The sequence below is a fragment of the Maniola jurtina genome, chromosome 22, assembly GCF_905333055.1.
Source record: "Maniola jurtina chromosome 22, ilManJurt1.1, whole genome shotgun sequence".
Lineage (NCBI taxonomy): Eukaryota > Metazoa > Arthropoda > Insecta > Lepidoptera > Nymphalidae > Maniola > Maniola jurtina.
Window position 1 is genome coordinate 9,990,270 of NC_060050.1, and position 19,605 is coordinate 10,009,874.

At 39.0% G+C, this 19,605-nt stretch overlaps 1 protein-coding gene and 1 long non-coding RNA gene across 9 annotated transcripts in view; both read left to right on the forward strand.

The window, feature by feature from the left end:
- Positions 1 to 19,605, forward strand: part of LOC123876958 (dystrophin, isoforms A/C/F/G/H-like) — a 674,182-nt gene that overhangs the window by 506,056 nt on the left and 148,521 nt on the right. The gene's annotated exons all lie outside the window — the stretch shown is intronic.
- The window catches only part of LOC123876983, an 88,439-nt gene that overhangs the window by 60,612 nt on the left and 8,222 nt on the right, over positions 1 to 19,605 (forward strand). Inside the window, exon 2 of the long non-coding RNA XR_006798468.1 lies at positions 15,674 to 15,710. This is a non-coding gene — a long non-coding RNA (uncharacterized LOC123876983). The remainder of the gene's footprint in view (positions 1 to 15,673; positions 15,711 to 19,605) is intronic.

The window sequence follows — 19,605 nt, forward strand, 5'->3', positions numbered from 1 at the left end:
TAGAAAAAAACTTATAAAAACATTCTGGAAATAAGAATAAATGTACCGAGATTTCCTTTGAAGTATTCACCACAGTAATACGTACTTCGAGACAAAGTTTTAGACTGCAAAATAGTTCTCGGGGGTCGTGTTTTGTCTAAAACTATTTATATACCCGGTCTAGTATCTAAACTGAGCAACATTGTTTCAAAATTCAGCACGCTCGGAAATACCCGAGATATAAGAAACAATATCTAAATCTTTATATCCTTTGAGCAACATGCCTTGAGAGAGGAGATAATTGCTCTGGTCTGACAATTTCTGCGTTGGGAAATTAGCATTTGCATACAAGACGTGGCGAAGGATAGGTATTTGAAAAAACCGGCCAAGTGCAAGTCGGACTCGCGCGCCGAGGGTTCCGTACTCGGGTATTTTTTCCAACATTTTGCACGATAAATCAAAAACTGTTATACACAAAAATAAATAAAAATCTGTTTTAGAATGTACAGCCCTTTCATAATATGATAACCCACTTGGTATTGAAAATTTAAACACATTTTAATTTTTTAATGATGTAACCAGAAAATCACGGTTTTCAGATTCATTCCTTTACTTGTGCTATAAGACCTACCTACCTGCCAAATTTCATAATTCTAGGTCAACGGGAAGTACCCTATATAGATTTTGATTCCCTTGATGGGTATTGGCAGTCAGACAGACAGACAACGAAGTGATCTTATATGGGTTCCTCTTTTCTCTTGAAATATGGAACCCTAATAAAGCCGGATTCAAAACTTGTCTTGAAAGCGATGTTTCTTCTAAGGGAAAATCGATTATGAATGCAATTGCTATATCTGTCTTTGTCTGATCCTAATACCATAATATTATAAACAACAGCAAATCCGAAGAATAAAATGGTATAAAAAACTGGTTAACTTTTAATATACGAATATAATATGAGCGTTGCGTTCAAAGTATCTTAGAACAAGCCTAATAAAAAAGTAAGTAAGGATGATATTTCTTTTTTAATAATGTTTTTTTTTGACGCACTGGTCTGGTCATTTGGCAGATATAAACGTCGTCTAAAACGTATCCCCCTAGAGGATAGCGTCTCTTATCTTACCCGTAGTTTATAGCGGAGATTTTCCGCTATCCAGAGAACAATGTCTAGCGTCTGTCCGTTTATTATAAGCTAGAGACCTACTTAACAGGATGGTTGCTATTTCGGTTGATTTACGGCGTACAAGTTAGTTTTTAGGGTTCCGTAGTTCAAAAGGAAAAACGGAACCCTTATAGGATCACTGTGTTGTCTGTCTGTCGTGTCTGTCGAAAAAACCTATAGGGTACTTCCCGTTGATTGAATCATGAAATTTGCCAGGTAGGTAGCTCTTATAGCACAAGTAAAAGAATAAATCCGAAAACCGTAAATTTGTGGTTATATCACAGAAAAAATAATTTAAATGTGTTTCAATTTTCAAAATAAGATAACTATACCAAGTGGGGTATCATACGAAAGGGCTTTACTTGTGTATTCTAAAACAGATTTTATTTTTATTTTTAAGCATAATAGTTTTTGATTTATCGTTACAAAATGACGGAAAAAATGCCCGAGTACGGAATCCTCGGTGCGTGAGTCTGACTCGCACTTGGCCGGTTTTTATGTAGGTACGTACACACTTTTCCCTATTAAATATTAATGTGGGAAAGGAGGCCATGTTGTTCAGAAATGGTGTACGGACTTGCTAAAATTCTTATGCATCGATGTATATGGATTAGCCTTTCCCATACAATTCCGTCCGCAAAGATACGCTTGAATCTTACGTCATCATTTTGCAAAGTCATTGACAAAGTCAATAGACTTTTGCAAATTCTATTAAATTTTTGAGCGCGTTTTTTCTTCATCGATGTTCTTATGACATAGAAATAGTTGTAGATATTAGATAGTAGGAGTATTCTAAGATGCAAGCTATTTCTATACCAATCAAAATATGATGTCCGCGACTTTGTCCACGTGGATTGAAGTCTTGGAAATTCCTGTGACAACTTTATGAGTTTTGGGACTTGTCTTGCCTTGTCTGAGTCTTTTACTAGAAAATTTACTTTGTAGATACGACAAAATCGGTTAAACGGATGGACCGTGGGATAGCAGACAGACGGACATATTTATACTTAGATTCATTTTTACATTTATAGTATCAGTGTAAAAGTATAGATTTAGAAGTAGTAGGCTTGTGGCGGTCCCCATATACACACACTAGATACTTGAACTCTAAATATAAGAGATTATAATTATAGCTATCGTATGCTGCGATAAAGTAACTTACAACAGACAAACTAGATGTCGCCACCGGTTATTCAATCTCTCGCCATAGAACCTGAATCACGCTAACAAAGTTTTTGAAATTCGAAAGGTTTATTTTCCAATTTAAAAAAAAACGATATTTAAGTATTTTTTGGATCACTCTATCTTTGTTCTCTTTATTTATTTTTTATTTTCTTTCTCTCTCTTTATTTATTTATTTCTTTATTTACAAGAACAACTGTAACAACTATTGGAATAATACGAAAGTACTACCAGTATTAAAGCGTTCAAAATTCAAATATACAATTTCGAGGAGGAGCACCAAATTCGCGCCATCACGAAAACTAGTGCGGGGTTATAAAAGGATTTACGAGCAATTTATTCCGTGCAAAGTCCATCGGTGATTTAGTATGGGTGAAATTGGCACATAAGTTAACACGGAGCAGTGGACATGCGACATTTGACAACGTACTTCGCGAATGGGGAGAATATTGCCTTTTATTATAAAAAGGTTGGACGGAGATTGAAGAGTTTCTGAGACTTGGAAATGATATTTTGAATGAGTCCCTTTATTTTTCCGGTCTTCGTGAAAAGGTCGAAAGATCCACATTTATATTTTGCTCATCATGACGTTTTTTTTTCTAACATAGTTAATCGTGTACTTATGTAGGTATTATAAAGAAGCAGTAGTAAGTACGGTGGGTTTTGGTAGATTTTATGCACAGACAGATATATCGATATCGATAAAAGCAGTCTCAATACGTAATCAAGAAGGCACACAGACGTTAAACGATCAATTAGTCGATAACCGTGGCGTGTCCTCTCAAAATGCAGATAACGTGGCCATAATGGCGTCTCTTTAGCATAATTCTGATAAGGGCTCTTTGCAACTGACAGTACGTTGGACTACAAAGCCTTTTAGTGTTAATGTCTATAATTAAAACCATTTCATATTATAACCAATTCATATTATTACATTATTTTATATCATACTAGCTGACTGAATCATACTAAGACGGAACATCTGTTCTGTGAATCCGGTAGCCCCTCCAGTTTCTCTGAAATCACTTTAGATGGCGTACCCCTATCTGTTCGCTCCAATTTTTGGTACCTCGGTTCGCTTTTCCAAAACAACGGCAATATTGACCGGGACGTGAATAATAGAATTAATGCGGGATGGATGGAATGGAGACAAGTCTCGAGTGTTATATGCTACCCAAAAATGCCTCTTAAACTTAAGGGGAAAATCTATAAAACAGTCGTTAGACCTGTCACATTGTATGATTCAGAATGTTGGGCAAAAAAGGGGTTTTAGATGATCAGCTATCAATTAGCCCGTAAGCTGCATGCTCACTGACAGCGCGCAGATATCGTAACGTGAATGGCCGGCTTTAGGATAATTTCTCTTTACCTACTCGCATAGCCTTGTAAAATTGATTGGCGCTTTAGGATTCTATAAGCTATCTTCTCACTGAAAAAGCGCAGGGGCCCTACCACCGCTTAAAACAGAAACATTTTAATATTGCTTTGACATTTTCATAGAATGACTTGTATGAAAATGTCAGTACAATATTAAAATGTTAGTACTTCAATCGGTGGTAGGTAGCCCCAGAAAAAGTGATGTGACTAGCTGGTTTTAGCATACCTAATTTAATGTTACTAAAGAAACCTAATTGTGCTTGATAGATGATTTTGGTTGCTACAAGTCGCACATAGATATTAGACCTAAGACTAATGGCTGGTAAGTCGCAGGGGTGTATTAGGCCTAAGTGGGTGCGCGGAATTCAGATGGTCAGCGATCAATTAGCCGATAAGGCGCGTGCTCACTGACAGCGCGCAGATATCGTGACGTGAATTGCCGACTTTAGCATAATTTCACTCAATGGACACTTTGTGTGGGAGAAATGATTGGACGATAAAACCAGAGTGAGCTGTGATAAAACTGAAGTAGTAGATAAGCAACACTTAGATGGGTAACTTAATTCTAAATGCTTTAAATTCTAAAGCCTCCAGTACACGTTCGCCCAATTTGTTCGGCCATTACTGGCTATTATGTAAAACCTATTCCCGAATTGCACCTGGATCCTTTTGTATAAGAAACCCAGAAAAGGTGGCGAGCACGTCGCGCTAGTCACACGCAGACCAACCGGAAAGGAGTTTGGCAGTTTTTCTTAAACAAATTCTTTTTTTCTCAAGAAAACAAAGGTTTTCGTTCTAGACTTGACTCGTGGCGTCGTACTAGAACGCTAAATCGCTTGGCGGTAAGACTTTGCCAATAGGATGCCGAAGCTTCCGACGGCTCACCAGACCAAACTTTATTTTTACTGAGGGTTGCCGAGTGCATTATACCGATGTGAACTGTAGCCTTAAAAATTATTAGGTAAGTGTAGTACTAAATTATGATACAGTATGTACAGTAAGTTATGTACGGTAGTAACTTACAAGTTTACGGTAAAATGCTAATTCGAAAGAGTATCGAATAAAAGTTTATTTTGTTACAACCGGTAAAAATGAATTCAGTTTTATCAAAAGGATTCCTTTCATAAATATTTACTCAAAGCCATTGCAAATAACTCAAAGGAGCTTCAGAGCTGTTCAGGCACGGAATATCTAGACAAAGAGCTGGCGACAGAAATAGTTTTAGATAAAGTCTTCCTATCCAGTATTGTATTACCTACTACCATTATTGTATTTTAAATTAGGACTTGTATAAATTGAAAATGTGGAAATGTTAAAATAAAACTTAAAGTACTAGCTTTATTTAATCACACTAATATTATAAAGGCGAAAGTTTGTATGTGTGTGTGTGTGTGTGTGTGTGTATGAGTGTGTATATGTTTGTTACTCCCTCACGCAAAATCTACTGGACGGATTTGGCTGAAATTCGGAATGGAGATAGATAATATCCCTGATTAGTACATAGGCTACTTTTTATCCCGGAAAACCAAAGAGTTCCCACGGAATTTCAAAAAACCTAAATCCACGCGGACGAAGTCGCGGGCGTCAGCTAATTACTGTATAAATCATGCCCGCGTGGAATGGTGCCAAAAATATTGGTAAATGTGTTTTATATATTAGGATGACAGAAACATGCATGCATTCACAAATTGATATAAAAAGCGGTAGAATCCTTTGACAGCTGGCCGAGAGGTCGAACGGTCAACGTAGCAATTTTCCGCTTCTATTCAGACACGGCGCACGAATGCTGGGGAATTTTTCACCTTTTGATGTCAACGGATATTATTCTATTTGTCGTTTAAGTACCGGCAAATGTTTCGGTGGTATGTTTGTATTTTTTTTCAAGAGTTTAGTAGTCCGTATAGGTTGACAACAACGCAGCGGTAATCGCTGTGCTGTGAAGTGGAAAGTTCAAGATTTGATCTTGTACATTAAGCTAACTATCACACCAAAGTTAGCCTATTCGGAGTCAATACAGAAGATGCTGCATTTGGGCTGCAAATCGACAGTTCACAGTTAATTCCCGTACTAGATCTGCACGCTGACTGCACTGATCAGTTGCAATTGCAATAAAACTGCACCCCAACTGCAGTTTTGCAACCCAATGCAGTCAGTCTTTATAGACCCTAAGAATACATCATCATAAACATGTGAGATTACAGTCAAGAGCTATTTTATCACGAATGTCATAAATAAAAACATCGATATTTACAACTTACTGACCTATTGAAATTCAATACCGGACCATTATCGATTCGTAACTAAAAGCATTCGTAACCCTCTTCGCTTTCAGTATTTTCTGTGAGTATTTCAGTATTTCTGTGAATAAAAAGCGAAATACCAGCCAGCTGAAACAAGATAAAACTCCAACCCGTTGATAATGACTGTCAGTCAGTTTGGAGTGGGATTGCTTTGCGCGGTTTTTCCGAAAGCCCTCGATTCAACCTGACGTAGGCGAGCCGAAACGAATCCCGTTAATGGCCGACAGTTGGGATTTTTTCCTCTTATTTTAGTGAATATACATCAACCCATCGCCGGCCAATTACAATATAAGGTAGTTCTTATAGCACACATAAGGGAAAAAACCAAAAATCGTGAAAAAAAACCCAAAAACTTTAGTACAGAAACCTCGGTGTGCGAGTCTGGCTTGCACTTGGCTGGTTTTTTAACCCCCAACCCAAAAAGAGGGGTATTATAAGTTTGACGTGTGTATCTGTGTATCTGTGTGTCTGTGTATCTGTGTATCTGTCTGTGGCATCGTAGCGCCTAAACGAATGAACCGATTTTAATTTAGTTTTTTTTGTTTGATAGGTGGCTTGATCGAGAGTGTTCTTAGCTATAATCTAAAAAAATTGGTTCAGCCGTTTAAGAGTTATCAGCTCTTTTCTAGTTTTCTTGTAAAAAAGAAGGTTAGATAACCGTTAGGTCCATAATATTATGTCAATAGACAAATGTCAAGCTGTCAAGATGGACGTTGCCTAAATACATAATTATTTATTTGAAAATGATGTTTTGTAAAACTCAGATATTTTAGATCGTAGGCGCGGAATAGTCCAAGAAAATCAGTTCAGCCGTTTGAAAGTTATCAGGTCTTTTCGGTCTTTTCTAGTTACTGTAACCTTCACTTGTCGGGGGTGTTATAAATTTTTAATTTACACTTGTTAATAAATGAAGTAACCCTATCGATCGATATTACAACTAATCGGCTGATAAACATTTCTAAATTCTAATAATCATTAGAATCAGTTATGAAACAAGATTTGATTACACTTCTGTAATATGGCAAATATTCATTAATATTACCCAATCAAAGCTGTACAGTAACCGCAATATAATTTAATTATGGACCAATTGATTATATCAATTACACTTAATTAATATGTTATTAGAATCATGGAATGCTTTGAATTTGTAATATGATATAGGAAAATTCACCATCATCATCATCACCCCATCGCCGGCTCACTACTGAGCACGGGTCTCCTCTCAGAATGAGAAAACGTTGGCCTCACAGGTTCAACTACAACGGTTATAGGAGCGGACTGAAATCCGAAAGGTCGGCGGTTCAAACCCCACTCGTTGCACTATTGTCGTACCAACTCCCAGCACAAGCTTTACACTTAGTTGGAGGGGAAACGGGAATGTTAGTGTTGATTAAAATGGCTAAAGTTCTTTATAAAAAAAAAAATTGTTCACTACGCCGCCGGCCAAGTGCGGATTGGCAGACTTCACACACCTTTGAGAACATTATGGAGAAATTTCAGGCGTGCAGGTTTTTCCTTATAATTTTTTAAAACACACATAACTCCGAAGGTGCGTGGATCGAACCCCCGACCCTCTAATATGAGGCGGATCTTTTAACCAATAGGCTATCACCGTTAAAATTATTTTATCGTTAAATGAGACTTTCGTCCACGTCAAATTTTAATCAGTCATTAAGTGATTACGGGCATAAACGAAAAACTTAGCGCTGATATTATTAAAATTATATATAACTAGCTTATGCCCGCGATTTTGTCCGCGTGGACTACACAAATTTCAACCCACTATTTTACCCCCTTAGGGGGTTATTTTTCAAAAACCCTTTATCAGCGGATGTCTACGTTATAATAGATATCTGCACGCCAAGTTTCAGCCCGATCCGTCCAGTAGTTTGAGCTGTGCGTTGATAGATCAATCAGTCAGTCAGCCAGTCAGCTTTTCCTTTAGATTGTGTATGGTAAAGTAAGTCATACAAATCCGAGGTTTAACCTTGCTGACTTTATCAGTACTAGCATCAATTCTTTTTCCAAAACCCTTCTCCCTCGAAGTCGGTAGTAAGACATATCGTAAGAAGTCATTAACACGCGCGAACACAAGCCCGCATGAATATTATTCACGGTTCAACGCCGCGCCCTTGTCTTCCCTACATTTGCTTCAATACATACAGCCGACTTGTTTAGCTAGCTTAAAACTTCTTCATTGTAACACTCTTGGCAGAGCGGTCGTTATCGAAAAGTGACGTTTTTGGGGGCAGATGTTATACGCCTCACGAGCATTCGCCACTTCTCCCTGCATGCTGGCCGATAGTCTGGTACACTCGTGCAAGGGACCGCCCACAGCGGACTTAATTTGGTCAGTCCATCGTGTAGGCGACCTTCTTCGCCCTCTGATACCCTCCAGCTTGCCTTTCACTACAATGGAGGCACTCTCACGCCGGGAGACATATCTGAAGAACTTTAATATGCGACTCTGTACTGACGCCTCCGACAGAAAGCGTCTACGTATTGAAAAACGATTAATACCTTACATAGGTTGATCAGTCCTTTTCTGGTATGTATGTATGTTTAGTTGGCGTCAGAATCAGCCCCGATGACTGCTCGCGCTGCGCACAGACATGTAAGTAAGCTGTGAACGCAAGATAGTCTAGCAACAAAACCGTGGTATATTAGAAGTCATTAACACGCGCGAACATAAGCCCTTATGAATATTATTCACGGTTCAACGCCGCGCCCTTGTCTTCCCTACATTTTCTTGAATACACACGGCTGACTTGTTTAGCTAGCTTAGAACATAACTTAAGACTTCGTTCAGGGAGACGCAGGGCGTTATGCGTAGCGTGGCACTGCCAAATGAAACTTATGCTGATATTATGAGAGCATTCATGCACAAAAGTTGTCACGCACGTTTGGCTGAGTTTACAAATTTTCGCGTTTTTTTTTATTCCACTAATATGTTATCCCTTGACTGCGATCTCACCTAATGGCAAGATATGAGTCAGTCTAAGATAGAAGTGGCCTAACTTGAAAGGTTTCTCCATGAACGGAATAACTACAAAGACGCGCGACGCAATTCCTCGCGTATCTTTGAACAAGGTAAGGTTTTTTTTTGTCAAGCATTTCAATTTTCTTTCTGTGCAAAAAAAACACAATCAATAGAACTATGATATACAAAATGCGGCCTTACAGCTTAAGAATCTTATATCCCAGTCAACTTTTGGAAGATGTAGAGGTTGTTCGAAGATGTGAGAGCTGGCCAAGCTAGATCGCGTGAAATGTAGCTAATGTTAGCTAAAGATTACGTCTGTATGTTCACAGCACATCATAGCGAAGGTGGGTGTAACAGCGTGGAATGAAAAGAGGCTATTCGCGAGCGATTTGCGCCGGGAACTCTTTGATCGCGGATAACTGTAGGCGTGGAGAAATCTTGCTTTCGTATTGTTCGTGGTGAATAGCAGCAAAAAATACGTGACACTCATTTCGGCACAGTTATGTTTGCCAAAGATAAAAAAAAGAGAAGAGGACGACCAAAGAAAAGGTGGATGGATTGCGTGAAAGAGGATATGCGTATAAAAGGGGTAGATGATACGTTGATGGATGACAGAAGAGAGTGGAAGAGGAAGACATGTTGTGCCGACCCCACGTAGCATGGGATAAGGGCTGAAAGAAGAGATGTTTGCCAAAGATTTCGCTAGTAGGCAATCATAGGTCTACACTTTTTCAAAGACAGCTCTTGGGTCGTGAGGCAGAACCACAAAATATTGTGTAGAACGCAGGTTGCGGTTGCAGGTGGGTAACGCAGGTTGACGTAAAAGAAAAAACCAAGGTCACTAACACCTTCCCGCAACCCGCACCATAGGTACTCTACGAGCCATCTCTCAGCTGAAACTAATTAATTCATTTATTAATGTAGGTACTTATCTCCAATCCGAGATTCAAAGCATTCTCAGTTGGTCGATAACCACCGATTGATTTTCAATCTGTGTGCCAATATTCAAACTTGACAATCACGATTTTATTTCTCCGCAGATTATCGGGTTAACTATTCCCTTCTAAGCCTTCGTTTTAAGCCAGACGCATTCGATTTTACTGATAATACGTAACTATGACTTAAATTGTTCTCATTTTAAGAAGAATCTTCTTTAGCAAATGAAGACGTTAATAGTATTTCTTTGTATCATTTAAGAGGTGCATGAATTTCAGTTTTTTTTTTACACAATCTTAAAATATATTCAAACCATGAACCTAAAACTAAAAACCTTAAAAAATATAATATAATAACTATAATAAATTATTAATAGAAGTCCCTTTAGGCAAGGTTCTGAAGATACTGGCAGCGTTTCCCCTTTGGATGGGTAGACTAATTCTTTGTCCGAGTTAAGAGCCGATTCACACCAAGCACGTACACGTAACCACGCGTGTAGTGACGTGCGTGAATCCATAGACATGACAGCACGCATTACGTCTACGCGAACGTTCACGTCACGCAAGCGGTATGGCATATCTCACACAGTTCCATACATTACAACGTCACGGTACGCGCTACGTCTACGCTTACGACTACGTGCTGCATACGCCATTGGTGTGTTTCAGCTTTAGCTGCCAGCTCTTCGGTCGGTCGGTCAGAGGTGCATAAAGTGAGTTCTAGGCGTATAAAATACGGTACAGAGTAGAACATGATAGAGAGGCGTAGGTATAGCATAGTATTCAGGCGTACAGAGTAAGGCTCAGTCGAGAGGAATGAGTAGAGGGCATAGTTGTTCGCGTGTCTTGCTGAACGCTACTGAGGGAAATGGCGGTGTGTGGTACAAACCATAAGCGAAAAATATATGCTAAAGCATATTTAACGAAACAAGAACAAGTCTAAATTAAAAACTTATAACACCCCCGACAAATGAAGGTTACAGTAACTATAAAAGTGCTGATAACTTTCAAACCGCTATACCGATTATCTTGGATTATAGCTAAGAACACTCTCGATCAAGCCACCTTTCAAACAAGAAAAACTAAATTAAAATCGGTTCATTAGTTTAGGAGCTACGATGCCACAGACAGATACACAAATACACAGGTACACACGTCAAACTTATAACACCCCCCTTTTTGGGTCGGAGGTTCAAAATAAAACTTGTCACGTATTGAATGCTTTACAAAATTATCTGTTACCTAATTTCTTCAGAAAAAAATATTATTTATCTATTTGGTTGTTAAGTCATCGTATAAGTAATTTTACTAATCTAGCCATGATCTAGCATAATGTTATTTTTCGTGGATCATTAAAAATACACTTAGGTTTTTTGTGTCGTTGGGAGATCATGACATTTTTGAATACGAAAATATTTTTGATGTCAATAATCTTAAAATAATTTCGAACATATAGTACTATATGTTACGGGCAATTTGATAAGTCCGGGCACTATTAATAATGGCCGGTCTGTATTAATAATGCCCGACTCAATTGGGCAATGTGATTAAAACAACATGATTAATCACTTTTCCCGGCCATTATGAATAATGCCCACCCTATCTTGGGCAAAGTAATTAAATAGGTGAACTGTAGTGTTTTTGTTTATTAAATATGAAAGAACCTAACCTAACCTAAGTTTTTTTTATACGTGGGAAAATCCTCATGGATACCACCGTGCTCGGGGAGGCGAGGTGGTTATGTTGGACTCTTACCGACTAAAACCCCACGGCTTACCGTCTCAATTGTTGTTGCTGGGCACAGGGACACGAACGTATTTAACTGCGACCCAGCTAACGGCGCCCGCCAAGGCAGGCCCAGCTCTGGGACTAATAGGGGCCCCAACACCGTTTAAGGCTCACCGGAAACAAGGGCTTGCCTTCCAACTCGAGGACCTACTCTTCCGCGGGTAACAGACTCCCCGTGTCTACTACCCGGAGACCCTACTCAAGAGGGCAAGCGACGGTCGTGTGCAGCTCACCTGCGCCCGATTCTCTTGCGGCGCATGGGATGAGAGCTTTCGGCTTCCTCTCTCAGCCGCTCCGCTGCCTCCTTCTGCGTCATTACTTCCTCGCTGAAGGAAACCATCGCTTGCCAGGCCCTCTCACTGTCCACCATGGATTTCACGGCGGGCAATGAGAGGTCCTGCCCCATAATATCCACCAGTGACTGGCGAGGCTCTGCCCACGCCGGGCACTCAGCCAGCGTATGTTGTGCCGTGTCTGAGACACTACCGCACTGGTGGCATTCCTCTGTGGGCTCTCTTCGCGCCACCCTGCACAGGTATCTTCCAAAGCACCCGTGCCCCCTAAGAACCTGTACAAGGTGGAACGTGAGTGCTCCATGCTTCCTCTTCGTCCAATCCTCGAGGATGGGATGGATAGCTTCGATAATCTTATGACCAGCAGTGGGTTACTCGAGCCTCCTCTGCCAATGGAAGAGGAGTTAAACTAACCTAACCTAAGGCCCTCCCCGCGCACGTACGCGCCCCTGCCAACGGCCGCGGTCCAATTTATCAAATTGCCCGGCTACAAGTAGGGAATTATTCATACTGCCCGGTCCAAGTGATAAATTCAAGCTATCTTAAACACTGACTTATTACATGGACCACGGGCCGTTGGGCATTATTAATAATGGCCGGTCGAAGTGATAAATTAATCACTATGCCCATCGCTCTTGGGCATTATTAATAATGGCCGGCCCTTATTAATAATGCCCAGTTAATCACGTTGCCCGTAACATATACATTATAACTAAATGGATCGTAGCTAACGCTTTCCTAACATACCAACAAGAATTTGCAACTATTTGATGAATCATTAAACAATAATTTTATTAGGAAACCGGTTTTAAAACTCGACGCCTACTACCCTTATTCTGAATTTTATATGAGTAAAATTTGTGACATTCAATTTTACGACTATTTTACGACCAAAATAACGCGATGAAATAATCCAAACCTAGTCGAAAGATAAAGACTTCTTTCATTTAACGCGTTCAGGTAGAAAGATCGTGAAAGACAGAACAGCTAACGTAGGCAACCGTTTTGCTAAGCGATAACATTGAAATAAAAATGTTGAGGGTTCAAATTGTAAGCGGAAAGCTGCGGTTGATTTTCAAACATTTTAAAGACAAGTGTAAATTAAAAATTTATAACACCCCCGACAAGTGAAGGTTACAGTAACTAGAAAAGAGCTGATAACTTTCAAACCGCTGAACCGATTTACTTGGATTATAGGTAAGAACACTCTCGATCAAGCCACTGTGTATCTGTGTGTCTGTGTATCTGTGTATCTGTCTGTGGCATCGTAGCGCCTAAACGAATGAACCGATTTTAATTTACTTTTTTTTGTTTGAAAGGTGGCTTGATCGAGAGTATTCTTAGCTATAATCCAAAAAAATTGGTTCAGCCGTTTAAAAGTTATCAGCTCTTTTCTAGTTTTCTTGTAGAAAAGAAGGTTAGATAACCGTTAGGTTCATAATATTATGTCAATTGACAAATGTCAAGCTATCAAGATGGACGTTGCCTAAATACATAATTATTTATTTGAAAATGATGTTTTGGAAAACTCAGATACTTTTGATCGTAAGCGCGGAATAGTCCAAGAAAATCGGTTCAGCCGTTTGAAAGTTATCAGCTCTTTTCTAGTTACTGTAACCTTCACTTGTCGGGGGTGTTATAAATTTTTAATTTACACTTGTGAAAGTTTTTTATATGGAATTCGGTTAGGTTTAAAACCCGCTCTAAGTTTGAATATTATTGTCAAGTGTTTAAGTTTTTGTCGAAGGATGAAAATGTTTATATACCTAAGTATTTTATACGAGAGTATGGCCGCGGCTTAGCCCGCGTGGATGTAGGTACTTGAAGATCCCGTGGGAACTGTTTGGTTTTCCGGAATAAAAAGTTGTCTATGTCAATAACATGGACGCAAGCTACCTCGGTACCAAAATTCATACAAATCGGTTGAGCGGATGGATCTGTAGGAATCCCGTGGGAACTCTTTGATTTTCCGGGATAAAAAGTAGCCTATGCCCGTCCCCGGGATATAAGCTAACTTTGTACCTTTCGTCAGAATCGGTTAAACGGTTCGGCCGTGAAAAGGTAGCAGAGAGAAGTATGGATTTACGAATAGCTTCCCGTTCGTGACTTGAACCAAACTCCAAATAGGAAATAGCCGGGAAGTGGATGGAAATAAGAGCTAAACGCTACGAAGACAGATTTGTTTTATTTCACCATTCGGAGCGAATACACGCCGAAATCGTGCCACTCTGCTAAACAGCTTTGAGGCGTTTTCTCAAATAATATACCTATTCTTTCGCTGAATAAAGTGCATGGGAAAGGATTTGTGTGCAAACTCGCGTATCGAGTCTTCGTTTCGTTCGTGTTCCTTTCCTTTGTAGATATAAGGAATTTCTTTATGTGTAGTAATGATAGTTTTTAACCCCCGACCCAAAAAGAGGGGTGTTATAAGTTTGACGTGTGTATCTGTGTGTCTGTGTATCTGTGTATCTGTCTGTGGCACCGGAGCGCCTAAACTAATGTACCGATTTTAATTTAGTTTTTTTTGTTTGAAAGGTGGCTTGATCGAGAGTGTTCTTAGCTATAATCCAAGAAAATCGGTTCAGCCGTTTGAAAGTTATCAGCTCTTTTCTAGTTACTGTAACCTTCACTTGTCGGGGGTGTTATAAATTTTTAATTTACACTTGTAATAAATTATTATTATGATATAACGTTTCTGAGACATGATTTTATAACCTTGGGAGTTAAGGGTTACACCCTTAACAGCGTTTTTAAAGAATCTGTTTGGTAGAAGGCTTCGGCCGTGGACAGGTGAGATGGCAGTCAAAGGCTAACTTGTATCCAAATAAAATAAAAAACACTTCAAATTATAAAGTTCGATTAAATACTAAAATCGAAATGTTAATTAATAAATGTTAATTAATTACAAAAGCAATCAAACAATTAAAATGATTAAATAGAGCTACTAAAGTATCCATTTAATCATTCCCGTATACTATATCCATGTTCAATGAGTCGCGACGACGATAATTTTCCCAAAGGACCGGCTTTAGAAGAAATGTAACAGAACGGAATAAGTCATTGGTACCTAGAAAAATCGGCCAAGTGCGAGTTGGACTCGCACACGAAAGGTTCCGTACAAGATATTACTTGTATCCCGGAAAATCAAAGAGTTCCCACGGGATTTTTAAAGACCTATGTCCACGCGGATGACGTTGCGGCCATCATGTAGTGACATCTAATATGAGATGACATCTGTCAACATAGTGAAGAGTCTATTACTCGGTCAAGCTAAGTTTGCACCTCGCGTCGATAACGTAACACTGACGCTTAGGTACGATATGCGAACCGTACTGACGCGACAAGGCGACCGCGGGGAGGTGAGCGGGGAAGTGGGAGAGGCGCCACATTCCAGCGAGGTGCAAACTTAGTGCGACAGAGTTACAACAACACTGTACAAAACTACAAGACATTGACGGTTGGTACTGCAAATGTTCATGGGCGGCGGTAATCACTTTACAGCAGGTGACCCGACCCGACTGCTCGTTTGCTTGCTGTTTCTATTAAAAAAAAGGGGTCGATGGAAACTTCGAAAACTTTACACCAATAATAATCCATTTTAAAATATGTCTAATATGGCTTTAAAATGTTTCATGACAATTTTATTTAGTGTTATTTTTTTTTTGTTTCAGGTACTTACTGAAGTGAACTGCTTCAATCTCTGTTGCGGTAAACTACTATTTCTATAAAATATAACTTTGACAGTTATAATACTATGCAACGAACAAACGAACGAACTAAATTGAATTAAACTATTAAAAATGTTACAAAAAAAATTAAAGCCAGCCTTACATTTACTGTACAAACGTAATGTACAAATCATGCCCGCGTGGAATGGTGCCAAGAATACTGCATTTCTGCGCTAGACAGCCAGGCCGATCCTTTGCGCAAAAAATGAGCCATCCCTTCTGTTACCAGATTATTCAAATCAAAACTTACTTTTTATTATACTTATTTAATTTCAAGATAATTGGGAGAACTAAGTATTGTTACCACAACATAAAGATTTAAGAGTTTTATGTACAAGACGCGACAAGTCGAGATGGCAATCCGGGTGGGGATGCCCCGCACACCCGCACAGCCCCTGGGTGTGCGGGGCGTCATCCCGTCTTACACCCAGATTGCCATCTCGACCTGTCGCATACTATAAGTAGGTACTTGCAGGAATCGACAAACTTACTCACAGAGCTCACTCTCATCACAACTTTTTAGTTGCAAAAAGAGGAGCTTAACTTGATGAACAACAAACTTGTTGGAGCAACTAAACTGCTAAGTAGACCACAAACTAAGCAAACTTCACTATTTATTTTAAGTTTCCAAATATATAGACTACCTATATATTCTGACCTAGGTAAGTAATAACTTAGTGATACGACTAAAGGTAGTAGCTCATTTACACAACACCCCTTCTACACAACAAACGCACGGTTCCACGTCAAATCGAAGTGATCGCTAGTTGGCCACACGCCAACAGCTAGCAGAAAGTTCGCTGTCCACGCTATGACAGCTAGCAGTACGGCCTCTCCCTACACAAAAAAACCGGTCAAGTGTGAGTCGGACTCGCACACGCGGAGGGTTCCGTACTACATACAAGGTATACCTAACACGTTTATGCAGAGCACTGCAAGTTAATAACGGACTGCGCCATCTATATGTAATTTAGTAAATTAAATTTTTCTTCAACACATTTTAATTATTTTTCTTGTGATATAACCACAAATTCTCAGTTTTTGGATTTATTCATTGACTTGTGCTAAAAGACCTACCTGCCTACCACATTTCATGATTCTAGGTCAACGGAAAGTACCCTATAGGTTTCCTTGACAGACACGACAGACGGACAGACAGACAGCAAAGTAATTCTATAAGGGTTTCGTTTTTCCTTTTGAGGTACGGAACCCTAAAACTTTTAGTACGGTGGTACCCTTCGTGTACGACTTACGAGTCCGACTCGTACAGTTTGACCGATTTTTATTTTTTAACGTCAGGATTAGCTTCAAAGACAACTACAAAAGTTTTAGTTGTAAAAAAAAAACTTGTTGCAGCGACGAAATCGGCAAGTAGACCACAACGTAAACTATTTATTTTAAGTTCAAATAGAACCCAACTCGGCTAACTATAAAGTTAAGTTAGTCAAGTACCCAACCGCATCGGGTCGCTATCTTAACAGTATTGGAGCCATCAGCTGCACTTCGGTAAAATTGAGAGGAAGATACAAAGATGTATGGACGTTAGATGTGATTATTTAAAAACTAGCGACCCGCCCCGGCTTCGCACGGGTGGACATTTATTTTTTCTATTTTCCGGGATAAAATATAGCCTATACGGATTCGGAAGAATCTCTCTAAGTAATGGTAAAAGAAATTTTGAAATCGGTCCAGTAGTTTTTGAGCCTATTCAATACAAACATACAAAGGTTTCCTCTTTATAATATTAGTATAGATAAAATCTTTTTATAATTACTGTAGCAAATTTTTTGCTAGCTTCCATCATTCTTTGCTTTTGCTTTAACGGTGAAGGAAAACGTCGTGAGGAAACCTGCATACCTGAGAGTTCTCCATGTTCTCCATGGCCTAAACCATTCTCACTCTGAGAAGAAACCCGCGCTCAGTAGTGGGCCGGCAATGGTTTGATCATGATAATACTAAACCGCAAATCTACGCTTTAATCTGTTGTCACGTCTAGGAGCTCTAGATCAAAGTCTGTTTTAACAGAGATCCGGTTAGCAATCGTAAATCGGAAACTCGTTTCGAGCGATTGTAGGCAAAGGAGGATTCGGATTTATGCTCTGTTTAAATGCTCCGTCTACTCACAGGCTGACCTGTTTGTTATTGACTTTTGGGAGGGACTTTAAAGGACGGTCTGGCTTTGGCATTTTAATTGTCATCTAAACGGGAGTTGTGCAATTCATTTGTGGAGGTACTGCCGAAATTGATAACCAATTCGTCTGTAATCTGTTGATGAACTTACGACCGAAATAGGGACTTGGAATGTAGTAATAAAATGATGTGATGTTTTGTATAACGGTAATTTAAATTTCAAAATAAATTAAAATATTCGATTTTTTTTACATAATTAGTTTTACTAACGTCACGCTCTACAGAAGGCGATCACAAGGCGTAAACGACAAACATTTTTCAATTTTTTTCAACATAACAAGTGTAAATTAAAAGTGTATACCACCCCCGACAAGTGAAGGTTACAGTGACTAGAAAAGAGCTGATAGCTTTCAAACGGCTGAACTGATTTTCTTGGATTATACTCGTAGCTAAGAATACTCTCGATCAAGCCACCTTTCAAACAAAAAAAAAAAAATTAAAATCGGTTCATAAGTTTAGGAGCTACGATGCCACAGACACATACACAGATACACACGTCAAACTTATAACACCCCTCTTTTTGGTTTGGGGGTTAAAAATTTCAAAAATTGTAATTTTTTTTAACATTATAAAATTATAGGCACACGCTTGACCACAATCACACCTGTATATATAATATATAGCCAGATTAAATTACCTTCCTTTTTAGTTAAAGAAAGGCAGCGTTATAAAGGAAACCTACATGCAAAATCAAGTTTCTTTATCCGTTTAAGCTACAGTCAGTCTCGATTTTCTTTATGGCGTATATTAACAGAAACAGGACTGAGGATTTAAACGATAAAATATGATTTGTACTTTAATCCCGATTATAATTACGACGGCCTGCGCTCCGGAACGCCGCGTGCTATTTACGAGTTATGCCGAACAATTGCAGCAACTCTGTTGCGTACTACTTTACTGTACGGCCTTTATTCTTTTTAACCGACTTCAAAAAAAGGAGGAGGTTCTCAATTCGTCGGAATCTTTTTTAATTTTTTATTGTTCCATACATCACAAGAAAAAACGGAACCACTTTTTTGTCTGTCTGTCTGTCAGTCCGTCTGTCCATGTCTGTCAAGAAAATCTATAGAGTATTTTCTCGTTGACCTAGAATCGTGAAATGTGGCAGGTAGGGGTAGGTCTTATAGCATGACTAATATAAAGGAAAAAATCCAAAAACCGTGAATTTGTGGTTACATCACAAAAAAAAAAGATCCTAAAACGTGTTTATAAACTTTCATTGAGTTTGATTGGTCAGTATTCCAAATGAGAGTCAAACTACGTTTGTTTGGAGCGCACTACGAATAAACTTCTCATATTAAGTAAACCAACAACGGTTCGACAGTGGTCTTCGCTAACAACCAATAAACTATGTCGAGCGTATAAAGATTTACCGCCGTTGTAGAAAATATTCCTTGCTAGTCCCTTAACAGGGCTCTCTTTGTCACTTACTCCATACAATCGTAGTCCCAATTTCATTTGAATATTAAGCAACCAATTGCAGACATATTCTAGAAACTAATATCTGTGCCTGTGGTGTTTTAGATTTTCCTAAAAATATGTAGTTTTAAAATTACAGGGGCTCAAAGGTTTGTAAGTGAATTGTTAAGACCGCGTAACTTTGAAACCGAATATTTTAACGGAAATCTGGAAAACCACAGGCACAGATATTAGTTCCCGGAACGTTTCTACAAAATTCCATTGAG